The following is a 7,500-nucleotide window of genomic DNA, read 5'->3' as shown; positions in this document are numbered from 1 at the left end:
CCTTTCACTCTTGCTTCCTTCCAATGAGGACGGAGCTGCGGGAGAAAGGGCGCTATAGAGGATCGCTGTGGAGAGCTGCTGCTGTGCTTTGACATCTGAGCTCTGTGGAAAACGATCTCAATACAGTTCTGAAAAACGCGACTCTCCGAACGCCAGCCGAACAAGTCTCCACAGCCGAAGCGCTGTGTCTCTTTTCAGCTGGCGATAAACCTTTCCTCGATCCTTTGCGGACTTGTAAAACTGTTCCTGATCAGAATAAAAAACGCTCACGCTAATACACAAGCACCCGTGTCTCGCCAAAGCTGACAAATAAACAGACGGACAAGCCGCACTGCACGTGTGAACAGGGGAATGAGCGAGCGAGCGGGGATAGGGCGCCTCCTGCGCTTAAAAGCTTACAGCACCTGGTATTCCCAGGGGGTCTCCCATCCAAGTACTAACCAGGCCCATCCCTGTTTAGCTTCCGAGATCAGGCGTGCTCAAGGGGGTGTGGGCGTAAGCAAGAGCAAGGCTCGCTGGCACCCTTCTTATTGAGAGGACAGCTCCGTCACCTCTTTTACGACGCTGCTTTTTTTCCCTTGCGTTTTTCTCTTCTTCCCACGTTCTCTCTCTTCACTGCCTTCGTCCCCGCTCTATTTCACTTCAGCCTTTCACTCTTGCTTCCTTCCAATGAGGACGGAGCTGCGGGAGAAAGGGCGCTATAGAGGATCGCTGTGGAGAGCTGCTGCTGTGCTTTGACATCTGAGTTCTGTGGAAAACGATCTCAATACAATTCTGAAAAACGCGACTCTCCGAACGCCAGCCGAACAAGTCTCCACAGCCGAAGCGCTGTGTCTCTTTTCAGCTGGCGATAAACCTTTCTTCGATCCTTTGCGGACTTGTAAAACTGTTCCTGATCAGAATAAAAAACGCTCACGCTAATACACAAGCACCCGTGTCTCGCCAAAGCTGACAAATAAACAGACGGACAAGCCGCACTGCACGTGTGAACAGAGGAATGAGCGAGCGAGCGGGGATAGGGCGCCTCCTGCGCTTAAAAGCTTACAGCACCTGGTATTCCCAGGCGGTCTCCCATCCAAGTACTAACCAGGCCCATCCCTGTTTAGCTTCCGAGATCAGACGAGATCAGGTGTGCTCAAGGGGGTGTGGCCGTAAGCGAGAGCAAGGCTCGCTGGCACCCTTCTTATTGAGAGGACAGCTCCGTCACCTCTTTTACGACGCTGCTTTTTTTCCCTTGCGTTTTTCTCTTCTTCCCACGTTCTCTCTCTTCACTGCCTTCGTCCCCGCTCTATTTCACTTCATCCTTTCACTTTTGCTTCCTTCCAATGAGGACGGAGCTGCGGGAGAAAGGGCGCTATAGAGGATCGCTGTGGAGAGCTGCTGCTGTGCTTTGACATCTGAGCTCTGTGGAAAACGATCTCAATACAATTCTGAAAAACGCGACTCTCCGAACGCCAACCGAACAAGTCTCCACAGCCGAAGCGCTGTGTCTCTTTTCAGCTGGCGATAAACCTTTCCTCGATCCTTTGCGGACTTGTAAAACTGTTCCTGATCAGAATAAAAAACGCTCACGCTAATACACAAGCACCCGTGTCTCGCCAAAGCTGACAAATAAACAGACGGACAAGCCGCACTGCACGTGTGAACAGGGGAATGAGCGAGCGAGCGGGGATAGGGCGCCTCCTGCGCTTAAAAGCTTACAGCACATGGTACTCCCAGGCGGTCTCCATCCAAGTACTAACCAGGCCCATCCCTGTTTAGCTTCCGAGATCAGACGAGATCAGGCGTGCTCAAGGGGGTGTGGCCGTAAGCGAGAGCAAAGCTCGCTGGCACCCTTCTTATTGAGAGGACAGCTCCGTCACCTCTTTTATGACGCTGCTCTTTTTCCCTTGCGTTTTTCTCTTCTTCCCACGTTCTCTCTCTTCACTGCCTTCGTCCCCGCTCTATTTCACTTCAGCCTTTCACTTTTGCTTCCTTCCAATGAGGACGGAGCTGCGGGAGAAAGGGCGCTATAGAGGATCGCTGTGGAGAGCTGCTGCTGTGCTTTGACATCTGAGCTCTGTGGAAAACGATCTCAATACAATTCTGAAAAACGCGACTCTCCGAACGCCAGCCTAACAAGTCTCCACAGCCGAAGCGCTGTGTCTCTTTTCAGCTGGCGATAAACCTTTCCTCGATCCTTTGCGGACTTGTAAAACTGTTCCTGATCAGAATAAAAAACGCTCACGCTAATACACAAGCACCCGTGTCTCGCCAAAGCTGACAAATAAACAGACGGACAAGCCGCACTGCACGTGTGAACAGGGGAATGAGCGAGCGAGCGGGGATAGGGCGCCTCCTGCGCTTAAAAGCTTACAGCACCTGGTATTCCCAGGCGGTCTCCCATCCAAGTACTAACCAGGCCCATCCCTGTTTAGCTTCCGAGATCAGATGAGATCAGGCGTGCTCAAGGGGGTGTGGCCGTAAGCGAGAGCAAGGCTCGCTGGCACCCTTCTTATTGAGAGGACAGCTCCGTCACCTCTTTTACGACGCTGCTTTTTTTCCCTTGCGTTTTTCTCTTCTTCCCACGTTCTCTCTCTTCACTGCCTTCGTCCCCGCTCTATTTCACTTCAGCCTTTCACTCTTGCTTCCTTCCAATGAGGACGGAGCTGCGGGAGAAAGGGCGCTATAGAGGATCGCTGTGGAGAGCTGCTGCTGTGCTTTGACATCTGAGCTCTGTGGAAAACGATCTCAATACAATTATGAAAAACGCGACTCTCCGAACGCCAGCCGAACAAGTCTCCACAGCCGAAGCGCTGTGTCTCTATTCAGCTGGCGATAAACCATCCCTCGATTCTTTGCGGACTTGTTAAACTGTTCCTGATCAGAAGAAAAAACGCTCACGCTAATACACAAGCACCCGTGTCTCGCCAAAGCTGACAAATAAACAGACGGACAAGCCGCACTGCACGTGTGAACAGGGGAATGAGCGAGCGAGCGAGCGGGGATAGGGCGCCTCCTGCGCTTAAAAGCTTACAGCACCTGGTATTCCCAGGCGGTCTCCCATCCAAGTACTAACCAGGCCCATCCCTGTTTAGCTTCCGAGATCAGACAAGATCAGGCGTGCTCAAGGGGGTGTGGCCGTAAGCAAGAGCAAGGCTCGCTGGCACCCTTCTTATTGAGAGGACAGCTCCGTCACCTCTTTTACGACGCTGCTTTTTTTCCCTTGCGTTTTTCACTTCTTCCCACGTTCTCTCTCTTCACTGCCTTCGTCCCCGCTCTATTTCACTTCAGCCTTTCACTCTTGCTTCCTTCCAATGAGGACGGAGCTGCGGGAGAAAGGGCGCTATAGAGGATCGCTGTGGAGAGCTGCTGCTGTGCTTTGACATCTGAGCTCTGTGGAAAACGATCTCAATACAATTCTGAAAAACGCGACTCTCCGAACGCCAGACGAACAAGTCTCCACAGCCGAAGCGCTGTGTCTCTTTTCAGCTGGCGATAAACCTTTCCTCGATCCTTTGCAGACTTGTTAAACTGTTCCTGATCAGAATAAAAAACGCTCACGCTAATACACAAGCACCCGTGTCTCGCCAAAGCTGACAAATAAACAGACGGACAAGCCGCACTGCACGTGTGAACAGGGGAATGAGCGAGCGAGCGGGGATAGGGCGCCTCCTGCGCTTAAAAGCTTACAGCACCTGGTATTCCCAGGCGGTCTCCCATCCAAGTACTAACCAGGCCCATCCCTGTTTAGCTTCCGAGATCAGACGAGATCAGGCGTGCTCAAGGGGGTGTGGCCGTAAGCGAGAGCAAGGCTCGCTGGCACCCTTCTTATTGAGAGGACAGCTCCGTCACCTCTTTTACGACGCTGCTTTTTTTCCCTTGCGTTTTTCTCTTCTTCCCACGTTCTCTCTCTTCACTGCCTTCGTCCCCGCTCTATTTCACTTCAGCCTTTCACTCTTGCTTCCTTCCAATGAGGACGGAGCTGCGGGAGAAAGGGCGCTATAGAAAATCGCTGTGGAGAGCTGCTGCTGTGCTTTGACATCTGAGCTCTGTGGAAAACGATCTCAATACAATTCTGAAAAACGCGACTCTCCGAACGCCAGCCGAACAAGTCTCCACAGCCGAAGCGCTGTGTCTCTTTTCAGCTGGCGATAAACCTTTCCTCGATCCTTTGCTGACTTGTAAAACTGTTCCTGATCAGAATAAAAAAAGCTCACGCTAATACACAAGCACCCGTGTCTCGCCAAAGCTGACAAATAAACAGACGGACAAGCCGCACTGCACGTGTGAACAGGGGAATGAGCGAGCGAGCGGGGATAGGGCGCCTCCTGCGCTTAAAAGCTTACAGCACCTGGTATTCCCAGGCGGTCTCCCATCCAAGTACTAACCAGGCCCATCTCTGTTTAGCTTCCAAGATCAGACAAGATCAGGAGTGCTCAAGGGTGTGTGGCCGTAAGCGAGAGCAAGGCTCGCTGGCACCCTTCTTATTGAGAAGACAGCTCCGTCACCTCTTTTACGACGCTGCTTTTTTCCCTTGCGTTTTTCTCTTCTTCCCACGTTCTCTCTCTTCACTGCCTTCGTCCCCGCTCTATTTCACTTCAGCCTTTCACTCTTGCTTCCTTCCAATGAGGACGGAGCTGCGGGAGAAAGGGCGCTATAGAGGATCGCTGTGGAGAGCTGCTGCTGTGCTTTGACATCTGAGCTCTGTGGAAAACGATCTCAATACAATTCTGAAAAACGCGACTCTCCGAACGCCAGCCGAACAAGTCTCCACAGCTGAAGCGCTGTGTCTCTTTTCAGCTGGCGATAAACCTTTCCTCGATCCTTTGCGGACTTGTAAAACTGTTCCTGATCAGAATAAAAAACGCTCACGCTAATACACAAGCACCCGTGTCTCGCCAAAGCTGACAAATAAACAGACGGACAAGCCGCACTGCACGTGTGAACAGGGGAATGAGCGAGCGAGCGGGGATAGGGCGCCTCCTGCGCTTAAAAGCTTACAGCACCTGGTATTCCCAGGCGGTCTCCCATCCAAGTACTAACCAGGCCCATCCCTGTTTAGCTTCCGAGATCAGAAGAGATCAGGCGTGCTCAAGGGGGTGTGGCCGTAAGCAAGAGCAAGACTCGCTGGCACCCTTCTTATTGAGAGGACAGCTCCGTCACCTCTTTTGCGACGCTGCTTTTTTTCCCTTGCGTTTTTCTCTTCTTCCCACGTTCTCTCTCTTCACTGCCTTCGTCCCCGCTCTATTTCACTTCAGCCTTTCACTCTTGCTTCCTTCCAATGAGGACGGAGCTGCGGGAGAAAGGGCGCTATAGAGGATCGCTGTGGAGAGCTGCTGCTGTGCTTTGACATCTGAGCTCTGTGGAAAACGATCTCAATACAATTCTGAAAAACGCGACTCTCCGAACGCCAGCCGAACAAGTCTCCACAGCCGAAGCGCTGTGTCTCTTTTCAGCTGGCGATAAACCTTTCCTCGATCATTTGCGGACTTGTTAAACTGTTCCTGATCAGAATAAAAAACGCTCACGCTAATACACAAGCACCCGTGTCTCGCCAAAGCTGACAAATAAACAGACGGACAAGCCGCACTGCACGTGTGAACAGGGGAATGAGCCAGCGAGCGGGGATAGGGCGCCTCCTGCGCTTAAAAGCTTACAGCACCTGGTACTCCCAGGCGGTCTCCCATCCAAGTACTAACCAGGCCCATCCCTGTTTAGCTTCCAAGATCAGACGAGATCAGGCGTGCTCAAGGGGGTGTGGCCGTAAGCGAGAGCAAGGCTCGCTGGCACCCTTCTTATTGAGAGGACAGCTCCGTCACCTCTTTTACGACGCTGCTCTTTTTCCCTTGCGTTTTTCTCTTCTTCCCACGTTCTCTCTCTTCACTGCCTTCGTCCCCGCTCTATTTCACTTCAGCCTTTCACTCTTGCTTCCTTCCAATGAGGACGGAGCTGCGGGAGAAAGGGCGCTATAGAGGATCGCTGTGGAGAGCTGCTGCTGTGCTTTGACATCTGAGCTCTGTTGAAAACGATCTCAATACAATTCTGAAAAACGCGACTCTCCGAACGCCAGCCGAACAAGTCTCCACAGCCGAAGCGCTGTGTCTCTTTTCAGCTGGCGATAAACCTTTCCTCGATCCTTTGCGGACTTGTAAAACTGTTCCTGATCAGAATTAAAAAACGCTCACGCTAATACACAAGCACCCGTGTCTCGCCAAAGCTGACAAATAAACAGACGGACAAGCCGCACTGCACGTGTGAACAGGGGAATGAGCGAGCGAGCGGGGATAGGGCGCCTCCTGCGCTTAAAAGCTTACAGCACCTGGTATTCCCAGGCGGTCTCCCATCCAAGTACTAACCAGGCCCATCCCTGTTTAGCTTCCGAGATCAGACGAGATCAGGCGTGCTCAAGGGGGTGTGGCCATAAGCAAGAGCAAGGCTCGCTGGCACCCTTCTTATTGAGAGGACAGCTCCGTCACCTCTTTTACGACGCTGCTTTTTTTCCCTTGCGTTTTTCTCTTCTTCCCACGTTCTCTCTCTTCACTGCCTTCGTCCCCGCTCTATTTCACTTCAGCCTTTCACTCTTGCTTCCTTCCAATGAGGACGGAGCTGCGGGAGAAAGGGCGCTATAGAGGATCGCTGTGGAGAGCTGCTGCTGTGCTTTGACATCTGAGCTCTGTGGAAAACGATCTCAATACAATTCTGAAAAACGCGACTCTCCGAACGCCAGCCGAACAAGTCTCCACAGCCGAAGCGCTGTGTCTCTTTTCAGCTGGCGATAAACCTTTCCTCGATCCTTTGCGGACTTGTTAAACTGTTCCTGATCAGAATAAAAAACGCTCACGCTAATACACAAGCACCCGTGTCTCGCCAAAGCTGACAAATAAACAGACGGACAAGCCGCACTGCACGTATGAACAGGGGAATGAGCGAGCGAGCGGGGATAGGGCGCCTCCTGCGCTAAAAAGCTTACAGCACCTGGTATTCCCAGGCGGTCTCCCATCCAAGTACTAACCAGGCCCATCCCTGTTTAGCTTCCGAGATCAGACGAGATCAGGCGTGCTCAAGGGGGTGTGGCCGTAAGCGAGAGCAAGGCTCGCTGGCACCCTTCTTATTGAGAGGACATCTCCGTCACCTCTTTTACGACGCTGCTTTTTTTCCCTTGCGTTTTTCTCTTCTTCCCACGTTCTCTCTCTTCACTGCCTTCATCCCCGCTCTATTTCACTTCAGCCTTTCACTCTTGCTTCCTTCCAATGAGGACGGAGCTGCGGGAGAAAGGGCGCTATAGAGGATCGCTGTGGAGAGCTGCTGCTGTGCTTTGACATCTGAGCTCTGAGGAAAACGATCTCAATACAATTCTGAGAAACGCGACTCTCCGAACGCCAGCCGAACAAGTCTCCACAGCCGAAGCGCTGTGTCTCTTTTCAGCTGGCGATAAACCTTTCCTCGATCCTTTGCGGACTTGTAAAACTGTTCCTGATCAGAATAAAAAACGCTCACGCTAATACACAAGCACCCGTG

General features: G+C 52.2%; 6 non-coding genes and 5 pseudogenes across 6 annotated transcripts; all 11 read right to left on the bottom strand.

The window, feature by feature from the left end:
* Positions 1 to 392: 392 nt before the first annotated feature.
* LOC148667781 (5S ribosomal RNA) lies at positions 393 to 501 on the bottom strand (annotated as a pseudogene).
* A 537-nt stretch (positions 502 to 1,038) lies between these two features.
* On the bottom strand, positions 1,039 to 1,157 carry LOC148667780 (5S ribosomal RNA). The gene has a single exon (XR_015938744.1). It is a non-coding gene; the product is annotated as a 5S ribosomal RNA (ribosomal RNA).
* A 537-nt stretch (positions 1,158 to 1,694) lies between these two features.
* Positions 1,695 to 1,812, bottom strand: LOC148667779 (5S ribosomal RNA; annotated as a pseudogene).
* A 537-nt stretch (positions 1,813 to 2,349) lies between these two features.
* On the bottom strand, positions 2,350 to 2,468 carry LOC148667778 (5S ribosomal RNA). The gene has a single exon (XR_015939091.1). It is a non-coding gene; the product is annotated as a 5S ribosomal RNA (ribosomal RNA).
* Positions 2,469 to 3,009: 541 nt separating this feature from the next.
* LOC148667777 (5S ribosomal RNA) lies at positions 3,010 to 3,128 on the bottom strand (annotated as a pseudogene).
* A 537-nt stretch (positions 3,129 to 3,665) lies between these two features.
* LOC148667776 (5S ribosomal RNA) lies at positions 3,666 to 3,784 on the bottom strand. The gene has a single exon (XR_015937453.1). It is a non-coding gene; the product is annotated as a 5S ribosomal RNA (ribosomal RNA).
* A 537-nt stretch (positions 3,785 to 4,321) lies between these two features.
* Positions 4,322 to 4,440, bottom strand: LOC148667775 (5S ribosomal RNA; annotated as a pseudogene).
* A 536-nt stretch (positions 4,441 to 4,976) lies between these two features.
* On the bottom strand, positions 4,977 to 5,095 carry LOC148667774 (5S ribosomal RNA). The gene has a single exon (XR_015938388.1). It is a non-coding gene; the product is annotated as a 5S ribosomal RNA (ribosomal RNA).
* Positions 5,096 to 5,632: 537 nt separating this feature from the next.
* On the bottom strand, positions 5,633 to 5,751 carry LOC148667773 (5S ribosomal RNA; annotated as a pseudogene).
* A 538-nt stretch (positions 5,752 to 6,289) lies between these two features.
* On the bottom strand, positions 6,290 to 6,408 carry LOC148667772 (5S ribosomal RNA). The gene has a single exon (XR_015938212.1). It is a non-coding gene; the product is annotated as a 5S ribosomal RNA (ribosomal RNA).
* Positions 6,409 to 6,945: 537 nt separating this feature from the next.
* Positions 6,946 to 7,064, bottom strand: LOC148667771 (5S ribosomal RNA). The gene has a single exon (XR_015937452.1). It is a non-coding gene; the product is annotated as a 5S ribosomal RNA (ribosomal RNA).
* Between the last annotated feature and the right edge of the window lie 436 nt (positions 7,065 to 7,500).

This window comes from Lepisosteus platostomus, chromosome 5, assembly GCF_059453375.1.
Source record: "Lepisosteus platostomus isolate fLepPlt1 chromosome 5, fLepPlt1.hap1, whole genome shotgun sequence".
NCBI lineage: Eukaryota > Metazoa > Chordata > Actinopteri > Semionotiformes > Lepisosteidae > Lepisosteus > Lepisosteus platostomus.
The sequence above is the reverse complement of the archived record's forward strand: the minus strand, read 5'-3'. Positions and strand labels throughout refer to the sequence as shown.